The sequence below is a fragment of the Eurosta solidaginis genome, chromosome 4 (genome assembly GCF_040869045.1).
Source record: "Eurosta solidaginis isolate ZX-2024a chromosome 4, ASM4086904v1, whole genome shotgun sequence".
Taxonomy (NCBI): domain Eukaryota; kingdom Metazoa; phylum Arthropoda; class Insecta; order Diptera; family Tephritidae; genus Eurosta; species Eurosta solidaginis.
This window is the reverse complement of record NC_090322.1, coordinates 151753327-151771137: the sequence shown is the minus strand read 5'-3', so window position 1 is coordinate 151771137 and position 17811 is coordinate 151753327.

The following is a 17811-nucleotide window of genomic DNA, read 5'->3' as shown; positions in this document are numbered from 1 at the left end:
CAGGTTGTTCTGGGCTTGATCCCAAAACCCGACGTCCACGTAACTTTTATAAATCTTTTGTGGCTCCTTGCTGTTCACGCCCAAGGGCGTCCCCTAGTCTACGCCTAAGCAAGATGTTCTGGTATCCGCGACGGAAACCCCCCGGCGGGATTCATCGCGCCATGTTGCCAGGTCGCAAACCCAAATCATCAGGGTACCCCAATGCTTGCCCAAGGACGCCCAGTCCCAGGGCCACAACAGCAATTGCGTCCTGGCCTTCCACAACCCAGGCGTAGTCACCCGTCACTTACCCCCAGAGTGGCGACGTCTCCCCTTATGCATTTCAGAATTCTGCAGTTAAACTGTAATGGACTAACTGGGAAGATTACGGAGATAGTCGATTTCATGAAGCGGCACAACATCCGCATTGCTGCGATTCAAGAGACTAAACTCACAGCAAGATCTGCATTGCAGACCTGCTCTGGGTATAATGTCCACAGAAAAGACCGCGAGAGCGGAAATGGAGGCGGTCTCGCGTTTATCATACACCACTCTGTGCAATATTATATATTTGATCCTGGCATCGACCGCAGGGACAATGTCTTAGAACGTCAAGGCCTATCTGTCCGGTCAGGCGATGCAAACCTAGAAATCATCAACATCTACATCCCTCCTGCCACCTGTTGCCTCAGTGGATACCGCCCTAATATCAGGGCCTTACTCACTGGCAACAATCGCATTATCTTAGGCGATTTCAATGCCCATCATGATCTATGGCATTCAAACTTGTGGGCGGACAGTGGGGGTGAGATGTTGGTGGATCAAATAGAAGAAACGACGTTCTGCACAATAAACGGAGACGCCCCCACACGTATGGTAGGAAGCTGTCACAGCTCGCCAGATATCTCAATCGTGAGCGCAGAACTCGTAAACTGCGTCAACTGGCAGCCGATGGTAACATTGGTATCCGACCACCTGCCCATACTTATTTCGCTTGAGCGTACCGCCGACTTCATCGTAACTGAAAAACGCACTTTCATAAACTTCAAAAAAGGAAAGTGGGAAGAATATAAATCCTTTACAGACAGCAGCTTTGCTGCCCTCCCTAACCCGACTGATGCCCGCCAAGGGGAGCGTGCCTTCCGTAAGGTCATTAAATCCGCCTCGGCACATTTCATTCCCGCCGGGAGAATTCCCGAAATCCGGCCCCACTTCCCGGCGGAGACCGCAAACTTTGCGAGAGAACGTGACCTTATAAGACAGCTTGATCCAGGCGACCCCCAAATAAGGGATATAAACCAACGCATCAGATTGCTTGTGGATGAACACAAGCGGGCGAAATGGGAGGAGCACCTAAGAGGTTGTAACCTCTCTACCGGTGTGGGTAAACTTTGGTCCACCGTAAAGTCCCTATCGAATCCGACTAAGCACAAATACAAAGTTTCCATCGCCTTTGGCGACAAAGTGCTGTCGGACGCGAAATAATGCGCGAGCGCTTTCTGCCGACAATATATAATGCATTCTACGGTCTACAAAGATAGACGGAGAGCCAATAGACACGCACATAAACACAAATTCAGCGCGTCACCAATCACCATCACCGCTAAAGAGGTTGAGGACGCCATTGGTCGTGCTAAACCATCCAAAGCAGTGGGCCCAGACGGCATAGCCATGCCGATGCTTAAAAGCCTAGGGAAAGAGGGTTTCAAATATTTAGCGCATGTCTTCAACCTGTCTCTTTCCACTTTTGTCATACCTGAGAAATGGAAAATGGCCAAGGTGGTCCCGCTACTAAAGCCTGGGAAACCAGCTAACATAGGTGAGTCGTATCGTCCGATATCTCTCCTATCGCCAGTGGCAAAGACGCTTGAAGCCATTTTGCTCCCTTATTTCCAAGCAAATTTGCAGCTAGCCCCTCATCAGCATGGCTTCAGAAAACTCCATAGCACTACCACCGCGCTAAATGCCATTAGCACCCAGATAAATTGCGGTTTAAATCAATACCCCCACCATAGAACAGTACTCGTAGCGCTAGACGTATCAAAAGCTTTTGATACGGTCAACCATGGCTCGTTACTGCAAGACCTGGAAGGGTCTACCCTTCCCCCATATCTTAAAAAGTGGGCCGCAAATTATCTGGGTGGTCGGCAGGCATCGGTGCAATTTAGAAACGAAACATCAAAACCAAGGAGAATTAAACAAGGGGTGCCACAGGGTGGTGTCCTGTCCCCACTTTTGTTTAATTTCTACATATCTAAGCTACCTTCACCACCGGAAGGAGTCACAATCGTGTTCTACTCCGATGACTGCACAATAATGGCCACAGACCCAGGCCCAAAGATCGATGCGCTATGCAATAAAATAAACGGCTACCTCCCTGATCTCTCCAGTTTTTTCGCCTCGCGAAACCTGACATTATCACCGACTAAATCTTCCGCGACCTTATTTACAACATGGACGTCCCAAATGTCGACCATTTTGAACATCCACGTCGATGGCACTATGCTACCGACTGTCCTACACCCCAAAATCTTGGGTGTGACGTTTGATCAGGATCTACATTTTGGTGAGCACGCAGCCGCAATTGTTCCGAGAATTCAGAGCCGTAACAAAATCCTCAAATCACTCGCTGGCAGTACTTGGGGAAAAGATAAAGAAACGCTCATAACTACATACAAAGCAATTTGCCAGCCGATTACGTGCTACGCGTCACCCATATGGTCGCCAAGCCTAAAAATCACCCACTGGAAGAAACTACAGGCCTGCCAAAATACTGCTCTCAGAATCGCCACGGGCTGTCTTCTTATGTCCCCAGAACACCATCTGCATAATGAGGCGAGAATACTCCCCATCAGGGAGAGAAATGAGATGCTGACCAAACAGTTCCCGTTGAATACCCAGAAACCTGGGCATCCCAACAGACATCTGATTGATGAACCAGCACCGCCTAAGGGCTTAAGGAGTCATCTCCGTAAGCATTTTGAGGAAATACGGCACCTGAGAACCCAGCCGTATGAAGTGAAAAAACACAAGCAGGTCCTTGGTGAACTCCATAAACAGGCGTCGGACCTTTATGCCGGGAATTGCCCGGTGAATCCAGTACTTAACGAAAATTATCCAAAACTCGCGGAAGAGGAACGCATACTCCCCAGGGAAACGCGTGTCACTCTTGCTCAGCTTCGTTCTGGATACTGTAACAGGTTAAACTCTTACCTATCCAGAATCAACCCCGACATACAAAATGTATGCCCCGCTTGCAATGTGTCCCCACATGACACCAACCATCTCTTCAATTGTAATGTGGAACCAACGCCTCTAACACCCCTTTCCTTATGGTCCACCCCTGTTGAAACGGCAAGTTTCCTCGGACTCCCGTTAGAGGATATTGATGACAATTTGTGATCGGTCGCGGCTATTAGGTGGGCCGAGCATTGCTACAACAACAAAAACTGATTAATAAACCGCACTCGACACGGGTAGATGCTGACAGCTGGGCTGGATAAGCTATAACCATGATGCATAACACGTCGAACGTGAATTCTGTACGCTAACCAATACGGCCAACTTTCGTTTATTCTTACGAATTTTCACACCAACGTAATAGTCCAAAATTATCGACCACAACGGTGAAATCAGGGTATAACCATAGACAGACTAAATGGAAAGAGGACCTGAGGATCTGCAATTTCTCTGCTGCTGTCGGTAAGTTGTGGTCAACGGTGAAATCCCTGTCTAACCCAACAAAACAAACGGCAACCCTTCCATGACATCTTACTGCCTAGAATAATCCGAGGTATTTTGTAAAAGATCCTTACTTAGTACTAGTCCAATTCGAAATTTAATTACTTGCTTACTCATTTAATAGGCTCTTGAGCGTTAAAATATTTTATTTATTTACACATCTATTAGACTCTTAATGTTTTGAGTAAAAATTATAACACGCTAATGGGCTTATTTTTTAGCACATTATTCATGCACCGACGGAGGAGGGATGGACGAGTGATAAGGGGATTCAGGGGGAGGGGCGATAGGCGAAATTCAAAGCTTCGCTACCCAATTGGCAACCCCACCTACGCGAGGTCAATCATGTTATAAATGTGATTGTTTCATACACATAGTTAGCAGGCAAAACTCTGGCGACCCCAAATTCCTTATGGAATTAGGTTTGGCGGGCGAGATGGCCTAGATGTGGTCATATTAAATCGTTTCCCAAAGGGTCGGCCTAGTACCATAATGGTGCTTGTTACCTGCACGAACCGGATCTATATCCGGCAAAGAACCATACACATCGATAAAACTGCTCAAAACCTAAAGCGGGTGTGTCTATCGCTACGAAAACAACAAGGACGAGCGCTGCCCACGCTATGAAATAAAATTCGTGCTTGGCGACTTTAACCCCCGGGGGGGGGGGGGGGGGGGGGTAAAGAAAGATCCTTTTGGTTCCACGGTTGGAAAGTTCAGCCTCCACAACGAAACCTCTCGCAAAGGACTGATGCTGTTTGGTTTCGCCGGCGCTCGAAACATGGTCATGTTCAGCATGATGTACATGCATAAAAATATTCATCAAGCTACATGGCTGTCCCCGACCGAAATACACGCAACCAGGTCGATCACGTTGTAATGTGTGTTTTAGATGTGCGCACGATTTGAGAATCTAGAGGGCTACGTAAACGCTAAAAATTCGGTGACAAACGGAAGGTTTGAGTCGAGGGAAACCTCCTTTAAGAATGAAAACGGCGACCTTGTCCTTAAATTATGGAGGAAGCACTTCTCTACCTTCCTGTTGTCGTTGTTGTTGTTGTTGTTGTTGTATTAACGATAAAGACACTCCTCGAAAGACTCCCACACTCGATGTTGATGGTCCTTTGCCGGATATCCCGTACGTTCCGGTAACAAAGCACCATTAAGGTACTAGCCCGACCATTTCGGGAACGATTTATATTACCATATTAAACCTTCTAGGCCATCCCGCCTTCCCCACCCCTAGTTCCAAGAGAAGCTTGGTGTCGCCAGAGCCTCGGCTGTTAATGAAACAGGATTCGCCACGGGTATGTGAGGTTGACAATTTGGTTGGAGAAGCTATATATTGCGTTGGCAACCTCTTGAGAGGGTTGCGCTACACAACCCCTTCAATAAATTTGGTATTTTAGTCGCCTCTTACGACAGGCATACCTACCGCGGGTACATTCTAGTCCCCTTGAAATTCTATCGGTAAAGGTGCATCATGCTCTACAGGCACTTATCGTACTCGTCCTCCCCAAGAGTAGAACACAAGTTTATCCAGTTTGGGAGTCCGTGTTTAGCAGCCACATCAAAAAAACCCACCCCAAGAAACAGGAGACGACATGCACGCTTAGCTGTGAAAACCATCCCGAAGCCTCCACTGTGTGCCATTTTGTACATCCCACCCGTAAACCCGGTGGTGTGGAGCATATCACAGTTGAACCAGCGAGAGAGCGTAAGTGACGGAGAAACTGCGATGGTTTGCGATCGCCGAGCTCTTCCTTACTGATAAGTTGGCGGACTCGTTGTTCCTCAGACGCAGACAAACAATCAATCAATTTTGTGCGCAAAAATGTGTATGGATTCTGCAGAGGAGGATTTTCTATAACGTCCTCGATTTCCAATGCGATACGTGCGTCGAGCTGCGAAACAAGATAATGGAACTTTGTTACCTCATTTGTGATATCCGGCAACGTAAACTGCGAATCAGCCTGTGAAAACCATAATTTTGGTTTGTCAGACCAAAAAGGCGGCAGTTTTACTGCAACACGATGACTGCAGGGCGATGATCGGCGAAGTTAGCGGCAAAATCATAATCCCACTGCTGCTGCTGTTGTCGTGGTTGCGGTGATGGTGGCTGCTGCTGCTGCTGATGCTCCAATTGACGGTTGTGTTGTTGTTGCGCTTGCTGGCGTAATTCGTCGATTTGTCCTTGAAGCTCCTCATTTTCTACGCGAAGGGTAACGAGCTGATTTCTATCTCGAAGCATTTTATGAGATACGCGTTAAATTTTTATCGGGGTCACCAATATAGGAAACTAAAGAATAAATATTTCCTATTGAAATTTATATATAAATGTATTTTATTATTTCACAATGAAAAATATTTAATGACTGACTCAACTATGAAAACTTGTTGAACAATATAAAATTTAAATGTTAGTTGCTAAGCAACACTTTTGTTCTGAAACTTGAACTGCACCGCCACAGTAGCATAGCACCATCGTATACTGGAGGGCCAGAATACTTAATCCTGTACCTGCGCTTCGATTGCGATCTTAGGATCTACAATAGAGGAGGACGGCTGACTCAATGATACGGAGATCGCGTATGAGGCGATACACAACCGACGGTTCCAAAAAAACCACAGCCTCTGTGGTGTACAGTACTGCTTCTGAAGTAAACAAATACTACAATCTGTCAGATCACTGTAGTGTATTTAAAATGGAAATAGTACCTATAATCCAAGCAATTAAGGCAATAGTCCCGCATAGCACAACAACTGTAAGGGTTTTAGAGTGTACAAGTACAAGTTTAACTCAGTTTGTCAGTTATACTACGCTTAAACTTATTCTGCAGTTTTTCAGTCTACTTTAACGTTTAATAACTAGCTAAAAAGGGCGCATCCCTTGAAGCTTGCTCCGTAGACGTCCCAATTAGACTGGGCGAGATTAAGCGAAGGCGAGAGGTGCAAATGATCGACCAAGCAGATAAGGCGTGGGATAAAGCGCGGGGCTGTAAAATGTTGAAGATTATGTGTAGGTCTTACAACCTTAGACTAACAAAGTTGCTTCTATCATTAAAGAGAGAGGACGGGTATTCTGACTGGACACTGCCTTCTGGCGTCACATGCCTTTAAATTAGGCTTGGTCAGTGATAGCAGACGTAGGAAGTGCGGGTTGAAGGAGGAAACGATCGAGCACGTTCTATGCTCGTGCCCTGCACTTGCCAGGCTAAGACTCCAGCTATTAGGAGTGATACAGCTGTCAGATCCAGAAGCAGCAAGTGGCTTAAGTCCTAGGAAGCTGCTAGTATTTGCCAAGAGGACGGAGTTATTGTTAATTTGTTGCGTCCCTCCCACAAATTGTCATCCTCCCAGCAGCTCCTTGCAGCGGGACTGCTCCATATTCTTTTGCTCCGGGAAGGTATCGAACCCAATCTGGGTTCGTCTCCTGACCCCGGTCCTGAGAAATGATTTTGCTGCATCTGCCGGAAAAGAATCTTTTTAGGACGGTCATACTCTGTTCAGTGTGTCTCGTGCAAGGGATGGTTGCATCGGACAGGTTGTTCTGGGCTAGATCCCAAAACCAGACGTCCCCCACTACTTTCCAGCAGCCCGGTGCTCAGCAAGCCACAACAAGTACCCGCTGCTGCTCGCGCCCCACGGCCACCAACTCATACGGCTGGTCCCACTCATTCCTACAATCTCCGCAGTAGAGTCAGGAACAGCCCCCGTCTTCTATATCTTCATCTTAGGCGATTTCAATGTCCATCACGATCTATGGCATTCAAACTTGCGGGCGGACAGTAGGGGTGAGATGTTGGCGGATAAAATAGAAGAAACGACGTTCTGCACAATAAACGGAGACGCCCCCACACGTATGGTAGGAAGCTGTCACAGCTCGCCAGATATTTCAATCGTGAGCGCAGAACTCGTAAACTGCGTCAACTGGCAGCCGATGGTAACATTGGCATCCGACCACCTGCCTATACTTATTTCGCTCGAGCGTACCGCCGACTTCATCGTCACAGAAAAACGCACTTTCATAAACTTTAAAAAAGGAAAGTGGGACGAATACAAATCCTTTACAGACAACCGCTTTGCTGCCCTCCCTATCCCGACTGATGCCCGCCAAGGGGAGCGTGCCTTCCGTAAGGTCATTAAATCCGCCTCGGCACATTTCATTCCCGCCGGGAGAATTCCCGAAATCCGGCCCCACTTTCCGGCGGAGACCGCAAACTTTGCGAGAGAACGTGACCTTATAAGACAGCTTCATCCAGGCGACCCCCAAATAAGGGATATAAACCAACGCATCAGATTACTTGTGGATGAACACAAGCGGGCGAAATGGGAGGAGCACCTAAGCGGTTGTAACCTCTCTGCCGGTGTAGGTAAACTTTGGTCCACCGTAAAGTCCCTATTGAATCTGTCTAGGCACAATGACAAGGTTTCCATCGTCTTTGGCGATAAAGTGCTGTCGGATGCGAAAAATGTGCGAGCGCTTTCTGTCGACAATATATAATGCATTCTACGGTCGACAAAGATAGACGGAGGGCCAACAGACACGCACATAAACATAAATTCAGCGCGTCACCAATTACCATCACCGCCAAAGAGGTTGAGGATGCCATCGGTCATGCTAAACCATCCAAAGCAGTGGGCCCAGACGGCATAGCCATGCCGATGTTTAAAAGCCTAGGGAAAGAGGGTTTCAAATATTTAGCACATGTCTTCAACCTGTCTCTTTCCACCTTTGTCATACCTGAAAAATGGAAAAGGTGGCCCCGCTACTAAAGCCTGGGAAACCAGCTAACATAGGATAGTCGTATCGCCCGATATCTCTCCTATCGCCAGTAGCAAAGACGCTTGAAGCCTTTTTGCTCCCCTACTTCAAAGCAAATTTGCAGCTAGCCTGTAATCAGCATGGCTTCAGAAAACTCTATAGCACCACCACCGCGCTAAATGCCATTAGCACCCAGATAAATGGCGGTTTAAATCAAAACCCCCACCATAGAACAGTACCCGTTGCGCTAGACCTATCAAAAGCTTTTGATACGGTCAACCATGGCACGTTACTGCAAGACCTGTAAGGGTCTACCCTTCCCCATGTCTTAAAAGGTGGACCGCAAATTATCTGGGTGGTCGGCAGGCATCGGTGCAATTTAGAAATGAAACATCAAAACCAAGAAGAATTAAACAAGAGGTGCCACAGGGTTGTGTCCTATTCCCACTGTTGTTTAATTTCTACATATCTAAGCTACCTTCACCACCAGAAGGAGTTACTATCGTTTCCTACACCGATGACTGCACAATAATGGCCACAGGCCCAGGCCCACAAATCGATGAGCTTTGCAACAGAATAAACGGCTACCTCCCTGATCTCTCCAGTTTTTTCGCCTCGCGAAACCTGGCATTATCACCGACTAAATCCTCCGCGACCTTATTTACAACATGGGGGTCCCAAATGTCGACCATTTTGGGCATCCACGTCGATGGCACTCCGCTACCGACTGTCCTACACCCCAAAATCTGGGGTTTGACGTTTGATCAGGATCTACATTTTGGTGAGCACGCAGCCGCAATTGTTCCGAAAATCCAGAGCCGTAGTAAAATCCTCAAATCCCTTGCTGGCAGTACTTGGGAAAAGGCAAAGAGACGCTCATTACCACATACAAAGCAATTGGCCAGCCGATTGCGTGCTACGCGTCCCCTATATGGTCGCCAAGCCTGAAAATTACCCACTGGAAGAAGCTACAGGCCTGCCAAAATACTGCTCTCAGAATCGCCACGGGCTGCCTTCTTATGTCCCCAGAACACCACCTACATAATGAGGCGAGAATACTCCCCATCAGGGAGAGAAATGAGATGCTAACCAAACAGTTCCTGTTGAATACCCATAAACCTGAGCATCCCAACAGACATTTGATTGATGAGCCAACACCGCCTAGGGGCTTAAGGAGTCATCTCCATAAGCATTTTGAGGAAATACGGCACCTGAGAACTTAGCCGTATGAAGCAAATAAACACAAGCAAGTCCTTGGTGAACTCCACAAACAGGCGTCGGACCTTTATGCCAGGAATTGCCCGGTGAATCCAGTACTCAAAGAACAATACCCAAAACTTGGGGAAGAGGAACACATACTCCCCAGGGAAACGCGAGTCACTCTAGCTCAACTTCGTTCTGGACACTGTAATAGGTTAAATTCTTACCCATCCAGAATCAACCCCGACATACAAAATGTATTCCCCACTTGCAATGTGTCCACATGACACCAACCATCTCTTTAATTGTAATGTTGTACTGGTATGCTTAAAATTTTCGTAGTTAAATTACCTACAACATAGGAGGGCTAACTTTTTTTCGTCCAAAGAATTTTTCCGATTTTAAAGTGGTTAAATCTGAAATTTTGTAAAAAATTTCTTTTTTTTCTCAAAATTTTTTCAACGTTTTTTGGCATAGTGGCCAAACTACTGAAGATACTGAAAGGAGGTGAAGCCAAAAAATGTTTATGGGAATTAGCATAATGTATAATTCAACAGTTTAAAACGAAAAAATGAAAACTACAAATTTTTGCCCTACCTATATGAAGTAGTGTTCTCAAAAATGGGAATTTTCATATTTTCGCCGATATCTCACACAGGAAAATGGAAGTCATATTCGGAATCAGGAGAAAATTTTACTTTAGGAAAGGCCTATTTTATTCTTGGATACTAAAGTTGATCAAAATTTGGTGAGTAGTGTAATTAGTCGACCGCTTTGTGTTTGCGTCCACTTTAAATAAATATATAAAATAAAATAAAATGTGACTGAAAAACTACTCAGTAGTATAACTGGAGTTAAAATTTGACTAGAGTTTAAGCAAGCTTAACCAACTACTGAGAAACCGGGCCTTAGTCTATGTGAGGCTGTCATCGTCCAGTCCAACAAAGTCTCAGTTATATTTGTCAAGATGCCCAGCAAAAACTGGCATAAGTGATTGTAAAGAATACGGGTTTTACTCCTGATAGATAAACGTAAGAATAAGAAAAAGAGTACATCATACGCCTTATAGTAATACCTTTATTTAGGCCTATTTATGCTATAAATAAGCTCTATCCCTAAGGTTTACCAAAAAACTAAAAATAAATGTTGCCTAAACTTAAAGGATACATAATAAATTTTCCTAATATTTGAAAGGAAACTGGATAAGGTCGTTATCTACCTAATGTTTCTTAATGGTTCCTTATATAAGCCCCATTTTGTATGGGCTTAAGCCTTATCTTACAGATATACGATGTATATTAGAACGATTTTCCGTCATCCATTGTCAAATTTGGTTTCGAGACAAACCGGTTTCGGTGTTGTGCCATCATCAGTGTCGATTTTCGTTCTGGAACGTTTTGTCTCGAAACCAAATTCGACATGCGATGACGGAAAATCAACAAAACAAAATGTTTCAGATAAACCTTAGGCCTGATGATGTAAGTACTGAAAAATAAGGAGTATTAAAACGTCTTGCAACTAATTCTATATATATATAAATAAGTGCACATTTTTGGTGTTACTTTATAACTTGAGATCGGCTCCACCAAATTCAACCAAATTTCTACGTTAAATTTGGGCTATCATGTAGATGGTTTCTGTAAAGTTTGATTGAATTTGGTCGAGCGGTTCATTAGATATATCACACCAAGTTGCGGCTACGTTTCATACCAATAGGTGGTGCTTATTTCCATTTTGCATTATTCAATGGAATTGACGTTTCTAGAATTATAATTTGACCTTCGGCATTTCTCAATGTGCACTTATTTTTATATATAGAGATAGATGGAGAATCAACACGTGTGTTCAATATTTATGTATTTTTCGATTCATAATTGAGTATTTCTTTATTTTGAATTGAATTCATATCAATATTTATAATACATTGGGAATTCCTTCTGTAAGTATGTCGTATCATTGAACAAAAACATAGTAGAAAATTGTTGCAATGATGTATGATGTTTTTCTCTTCAAATTTATTTTTTCAAATGGTCTTTCTTCGTTCATTTTACAGAATACATTTATTGATTTCAACTGTATCTAATCGTGCGCACGTGTTTTATTGTGTTTTTCAGCAAATTTTTTGCACGGTTTGTATTTTCGTTTTGTCTTTTGGACATATACGTGTGGGTGTATTTCGACCGCGAATTTTTTGTTTGCACATGCGCTTTTCTTAAATTGAATTTATTGCGTTGAACATGGAGTTTTGGTGAATGTTTTTGCTTTCTCTCGAAGAAAATGCCTCGAACCAGACGTCAAAATATCGGTCGACGTACGCGTAGTGCTAACAGAATCTTACTTCAAAGAAGAGCGCAAAGTATTGATGACCTGTCACAACAAAATGAAATACGACGTGAACGATATGCACGAAATAGATCTGCAGAACCACAGTGGCAAAGAAATCCAGCACGACGAAGACAAATACGAGGTAGTGTTCTAGAAAATATGTATCGTACTGCTTTTAATTACGATCCACAAATTGATTACAGTATGCATGGATATATTGGATTAATTAGTGCGATATGTCCACATTGTGAAGCAGCTAAGTTTTTGGGTGAAACGGCTGGCATGTGTTGTGCTAATGGCAAAGTGAAATTGCCGGCATTTGAAACTCCACCTCATCCATTGCACTCATTGATTTTTGGAGGACCACCAATGTCGAAACATTTTATGAATCATATACAAGAATACAATTCATCAATTCAAATGACTTCTTTTGGTGCTACAAAAGTTATAAGAGACAATTTTATGCCGACATTTAATGTGATTACTTCATGTGGAATATCTAATTGTTCTGTAGATCTAAGTAATAGTTTCTACAATGTTTTTAGGGATTCTGATCCAACATCAAATTACATTGCATACATATTACAGATTCAAGGTCAGATTTATCATCGAGCGGGTGCATTGTTACCATTTCCTGACGCAAGCCATCAATTTTTGCAAATATCTTTTATCGGAGATGAAAATCGTGAGTTGGATGAACGTTACACAATTGGACCACATACAAAACGAGCGATTATTTACGATCTCCAAAGATTTTTTCATCAGAACAATGAATTGGTGAAATTGTTCAAACCCGCTCTTGGTCGTATGCCATCTGATAATCACAAAGTCACAATCAGAGCGCATAAAACGCCTTTTAGTGAGCATGCCAGAAGGTTTAATGTACCGACGATTGATGAAGGGGCAATTGTAATTGTTGGCGATCAGTTTCAATCCCGCGATATTGTACTTCATCGTAGAAATGAGCAACTACAGCGTTTTTCGGAGCTTCATCGCATTACAATATCCAATTCTACATTGGAAAGGTGATGATGGTTATCACATTAATATACCAATGGTAGATCCAAGAACCGGTAAAAAATACTCATTATATTAATCAGATATTAAATAAAAACTAAAATTTAAAATCGAATGAACATATTTTTTACAGGTCGAGATATTCCAAAGAAATTTAGTGCGATGAATTATTATTCTTATCGATTGATGATTCGTGTAAAAGAACAAAATTACATTCTGAGATGTGGTAAACTTTTTCACCAATACATTGTAGACATGTATGCAAAAATTGAAACTGAACGCCTCAATTTCATCCGATTCAATCAAGCCAAATTGCGATCTGAAGAGTACATACATTTGCAAGATGCAATAGCGAATGATGCAAATGTGAATATCGGACGTCTGACGATATTACCAGCTTCTTATATTTGTAGTCCACGCCACATGCACGAATATGCACAAGCTGCTATGTCATATATTCAAAAATACGGCCGACCAGATCTTTTCATCACTTTTACGTGTGATCCGATGTGGAACGATATAAAAAAGAATTTGTTCGACGGTCAGTCACCAACAGATCGACACGATGTTAATTGTGAAATTAAGCGTTTTTGGAAAGGTACAATGTTGGATGTACTCGACTGAATGGCAAAAAAGAGGTTTGCCACACGCACACATATTGATATGGCTAGTACGTAAAATAACATCGGACGAGATTGATAGCGTCATATCAGCCGAAATACCAGATCAAACCATCGATCCAGAATTATTTGAAGTGGTAACAAAAAACATGATTCACGGTCCATGCAGTGAAATAATATGAATTCACCATGTATGATTGATGGGAAATGCTCAAAGCGGTATCCGAGAGCATTAATTTCCGATACCATAACAGGCAATGACGGATATCCGTTGTATCGACGTCGATCATTTGAAAATAATGGTAAAACGGCGATAATAAGAGTGCGCAATCAAGACATTGAAGTTGGCAATCGTTGCGTCGTGCCATATTCACCGATACTGTCAAAAGTTTTTCAGGCTAACATAAATGTTGAGTACTGTAACTCAGTAAAATCTATCAAATACATTGTAAATATGTGAATAAAGGAAGTGCTATGGTTGTTTTTAGAGTAGATGGTGAAAATAGAAATGATGAAATCACTCAATATTAAATGGGGCGATACATAAGCAGTAATGAAGCAGTTTGGCCTATCTTTTCGTTTCTTTTGCACAAAAGACATCCTGTTGTTGTCCATTTGGCAGTTCATCTGGAGAATGGTCAACGAGTTTATTTCACTACTGAGAATGTACAGCAGAGAGCAGCACAACCACCAGCAACTACTTTAACTGCTTTTTTCAATTTTGTGAAATCGACACATTTTCCAGAAATTTGATTTATGTTGATATACCGCAATATTACACCTGGAATGCATCATTGAAAAAATGTCAACGGCGTAAACAAGGAACACCAGTTGATGGTCATCCAGATATTTTCCAAACAGATGCCTTGGGCAGGATGTATACGTTACATCCCAACAATGCTGAATATTTCTATTTGCGAATGTTGTTGGTAAACGTTCGAGGACCAAAATCATTCCAGGATTTAAGAACAGTTCACAGTCATTTTTGTCAGACATATCGCGAAGCATGTCAGCTCTTGCATTTGTTAGAAGATGACACTCATTGGGACGCAACACTTCATGATGCGTCGATTTCATCTCATCCACAGCAAATACGAATGCTATTTTCGATTATAATATAAATATAAATATTACATGACCGAAGATATTTTAATTCGGATGCGTTGTAGAGAAATAGATCCTGATTTGCTGATTACATTGAAGATGTTCAATGAAGCTTTGATAATAATTGAATATATGTGTCTTGCGATTGCCAATAAAGCATTGGGGCAGTTAGCTTTGATTTCTCCAAATCGGCCAATGCATGATTTATTTGACCGAGAGTTGCAGCGTGAACAACAATTCGATTGTGACGATTTACGTACATTTCTTCAATCCAACATCACCAAATTGAACAATCAACAAAGGGATATATATGACAAGATCATGCAAGCTGTTTCTGATAACACTGGTGGATTATATTTTTTGGATTCACCTGGCGCACCGGAAAAACATTTGTGATTTCATTCATTCGATCGCAACAGGAAATTGTTTTTGCACTCGCTTCTTCTGGAATTGCTGCAACTTTATTGGATGGAGGACAAACAGCTCAGTCAGCTTTAAAATTGCCAGTAAATTTACAGGTGGTTGAAACTACAACCTGTAACATATCCAAAAATTCAGCGATGGCAAAAGTTTTGCAACAAGCAGCGGTCATTCTATGGGATCAGTGTACAATGGCAAACAAAAAATCATTGGAAGCATTAACTCGAACGATGCAAGATTCACGTGGAAACCGAAGGCTTGTTGGTGGTGCTTTAATTTTATTGTCAAGTGACTTTCGACAAACATTGCCCGTTGTTCCACGATCAACACCGGCAGATGAGATCAATGCATGTTTGAAGTCTTCCCTTTTGTGGCGATACATGAAAAAATTAACATTACACATAAACATGCGTGTTCAGTTGTACAATGATCAGTCTGTAGAGCAGTTCTCGAAGCAATTGTTAGAGATCGGAAATGGCAAAATTCCAATCGACAAAACAAATGGTTTGATTACATTGCCAAATAATTTTTGTACAATTATCCAATCAAAAGAAGAATTAATTGAACGGGTGTTTCCAAATATTGTTTAAAATTACATGAATCACGATTGGTTGAGAGGACGCGCAATACTGGCACCAAAAAATGTACATGTCAATGAAATCAATCATCACATTCTGAAAAAATTGCCAGGTGTGGTGACAACATATACGTCAGTGGATAGCGCAATGAATCAAGATGACGCAGTGAATTATCCAGTTGAATTTTTGAATTCATTGGAACCGTCTGGTATGCCACCGCATTGTTCAAATTTGAAGGTCGGCTCATCAGTTATTTTATTACGGAATTTAAATGCACCAAAATTATATAATGCAACAAGACTGAATGTAAATAAGTTGATGACGAATTTAATTGAAGCAACAATACTGACCGGCAAAGCGAAAGGTGAAATTGTGCTTATACCGCTAATCCTACTGATACCAACAGACATGCCATTTGAATTCAAGTGTCTGCAATTTCCAGTGCGCCTGTCATTTACTATGTCAGTCAACAAGGCGCAAGGACAAACGCTTCGAGTATGCGGACTGAATTTGGAGGAACCGTACTTTTCGAACGGACAGCTATACGTTGCCTGTTCCAGAGTAGGCATTCCAAATTGTTTGTTTATTCATATCCCAGATGGAAAAATGAAAAATGTAGTGTATCCAAAAGTTTTGGATTAAGAATTGATATTTCTATTGGTGTAGCGAAGCACACCGGGGTCCCGCTAGTATTCCTTATAGAATTAAGGCCTGATCCCATAAGCCTTTTGGCCATATGAAATAAGCCCTATACAAAATAAAACTTTTTGGAGGGTGCCCACTTCACATATGTATGTGTGTAAGTATAATGTACGTTGTACATTGATTTTTCAATTCGTACGGAAGGGTATTTTAATGATGCAAACTTTCCTCCAATATACCCAAATTTAATAACAAAAGTGACACTATGAGTAATTAATGCTTAGAAAATTTGGCCAATTAGATTGTTTTGAAAGTAAATAATTAACCACTTGTGAGATGACGTTAATTAAGATAACTTTTTACCCACGATGCGCGCTTGACAATGTCAAATTTTTTGTTTATATTTGCTTGAGCTAGTTACTTTATTCATAAATGTACTTTAAGGTTATCTTTAAAAAAATCAAATGAAAGAGGTTTTTAACAGCCTTATTTTGTTTGACGAACGATATGATTAACGAACGATACCTGACACTCTAAACGCGGAGTCATTGGTGCCGTTTGTCGTATTGCTGTAGTCGTAACCCTAACGTAACCCTATGCGATACATTGCTTTAACCTAAAAATCGTGAAAATTTCATAAAAATGAAGAAAACGCAAAAAATTACAAACATATTCCACAAAAAATAAGTCTCCTAGTCATAACGTATCCAAAACAATGAATAAAATCTACAAAAAGTTATTAAATTCGCCAACTCAAATATTTTTGAGGTTATGGATATGGCGAAAAACCAAAAACCAATTGGTTGGCTATGATACGGTTACGACCTTAGCGTTGCGATATGGCACCAATAATCGATTACATTGATTCCCATAAGGTTGGTCGAATCAGCTGTTATAAGGTTACCGATGCGGTTACCGATAACGCACCATTGTCTGCAGCTTATAGCTTACGTTTCCGTTTATCGTCTAGCTTTACATTATTCGTCAACTGCACGAAAGCTATTGTCAATTTTTTTCGTCCTTTGTTTCTGACACTTTGTTTTCGCTTTCACAGCAGCTGTTCGTGATGGAGAATGCCGAGATCACGTAAAGCGCCAAATACACGACACGAACATTTCCGCGAACATTCCCGTTATGTCATGTTTCTGCGACCTTTTCTGTCGTGTATGGTGGTGTTTGCCAGTTCGCGCAAATGTTCGCCAAAAATCAAAATATTTTAATTTTTGGCGAACATTTGCGCGAACTATTCGTGCGTGTATGGCGAAATAGCTCATAATCGTAGTATTTTCTGAACGGAACAGACGTGCGCGGAAAAGTAAAATGGACAATAAAAAATTTCTGAGTGAATTTATTGAAATGTATAAATTTTTTTACGCTTAATTGCCACAGCGAACAATATTGCTGCAGCACAATTGTTGTC